Consider the following 2198-nt stretch of genomic DNA (forward strand, 5'->3'; position numbering starts at 1 on the left):
CTAATATGTATAAAATAGATAACTAATAAGAACCTGCTGTATAAAAATAAATAAATTAAATTAAAAAATAAAATTACTAAGGATTCCAAGACAGTGACAAGAGCAGAGCATTAAATGAAGTGTTGGGACCGTTCTAATCACAGCCCTGCTTCTCCTTATTGTCACACATAGATACAATGGTCTTTTCGTCACATTAGACAAAGTCTGAGAACTGGAACTAGCTTCTACAAATTTCGGTGATGAGAAATAGGCTTTATGGGTGGTAATAACCACCTTTGCCACTTTTTGGTGTTTTCTTCTTTGTACCGTTTTGATAGTAATTATTAATTTGTGTCTGATACCAAAATTCATTTTAAAAAAGTAAAAAGTTGAGTGAGTTACCTAGATGTTTCCTCAAGTCTACATATCACACATTACACAACAAACATATTGAAGCATAACCTCTGACGACTAGACTCAACCTCAGCATGAGGCCTCCAGAATCCTTCATCCTATGAAGCCTGTCCTCAGCAGACTGGAATATTTTACTCAACTGACAAACCATTTGAGTCTGGCTTTTGAGTTAGTGGTTAAAATACAGGCCTCCCAAACTACTGAAGTTTCTTCCTGGCTTTGTGTTTAAATTACCTTGAATAGCTTATTTCATCCTGCTGTGAAAGGGAAATAATTAAATTCTTCTAAGTCCCAATCTAGAGAGGTACCAAATGAAGTCAGCACTTGGAGAGCCTCACATAAAATATGCTCTGAAAATGCAAATCTTCCCCCCCCTTCTTCAGCCCCTAGCTCCCATTTAGCTGAGTTAACCTCTTTCTAGAGGCCTTTTTTGACACCCTCCCTGGCCCAGTCCCTGCTCTGTGCTTCCATAGCAACCTGGACACACATCTATCATAGCTTTTCCCACATTGTGATAAATTATATTTGGGTATGTTCTTCCCACCACACCATATCCCCCTTCAAGGAGGGGACTTGCTTCCAGGCTTCAGGAAGTGTGGTCAGCCCCTTCAGGGTCTGCTTCCACCACAGACAGCCTCCTGGCTGGCCCACGATCAATGACTGCTCAAGCTGGGGATTTCAAGTCCCAGCCAGTTCAGCCAGATTCAGGACAACTCTGATGGACAAGTTTTGCTCCAGAGCTCCCTGCCGGGTTCAGGGAGACTCTGTGGGACTTGCACTGCAGTTCAGTTTCTCTCTCTGCCCAGTCCTGCTCCCTGGACATTCCCTCCACAGGTGCTGATCCCTCTCACTGTTTGCTTTTGGAGAATCCAACCTACAACAGAGACTATGCCTTAGTATTTGCGAATCTTAGCATGTTGTCACAATATATACCCAGTTTGTGTTGGCTGACCCGAACAATTTACTATGGACTTAAAAATACAGTCTTATTCTTAATTTTCTCTCTCCCTTTCACAGAGAACCATATGATAAAAATCATTGCGAAGCTTTTTAACGTTGTTAAACATATCACTATTAAAGAAAAATGTAATAAAGTGGTGCTAAAATATCTTTAAACAAATTATTCAGCCAATATAATCTTTATGTGTTATCTGTATAATTTTTTAACATAGTAACATCAGCGTTTTAATATAGTATCAGACTTTGCCAGTCTCTTTATAGAGTGTTAAAGTGATGCCTTTGTTTAAGCCTTGGGAAAATGTTTATTTGCTGGTAGAAACGAAGATGATCCCCAAAGTGCTTTTTAATATGAAAAATGCAGTGTGGATTCTTAGTTATGGGTTTTCCTTATAAAACATTTTTGTTTGTTTTTGAACAAGGTGCTTTAGATGAGAAATCAGGTTGGGGGAACTGAAGGAAGCAATGAAGAGAATAAACAAGTTGCTAGCAATGTCAAGAGGCTGTGAGTGACGTTACAGCTGCTAAATCAGTTCCCACTGCAATTAGGATAGGGAATAAAATTGGAAGAAAAATCTAAAGAAGAAAAAAGTGCCAAACAACATCCCCTCTCCCCAGTACCACCCTCCTGAAGAAGCCCCCCCAAGCCACAAAAAATTACCTGTCCAATAATCTAACATCATGCCATAAATGCAATGGATTTTGCAGCTCAAAAGATGCCCGAACTCAAGAGAGAGGGGCATTCAAGTGCAGAAGGATGAGAGTAGGCAAATTGGGGTAAGACAATTTGTGAGACCACAAGAGGACTTGATATAAAAGTTGTCTGGGGCTTCCCTGGTGGCGCAGTG

This window comes from Aethalodelphis obliquidens, unplaced genomic scaffold, assembly GCF_003676395.1.
Source record: "Aethalodelphis obliquidens isolate GAN/ISIS:26980383/991018 unplaced genomic scaffold, ASM367639v1 scaffold71, whole genome shotgun sequence".
Taxonomy (NCBI): Eukaryota; Metazoa; Chordata; class Mammalia; order Artiodactyla; family Delphinidae; genus Aethalodelphis; species Aethalodelphis obliquidens.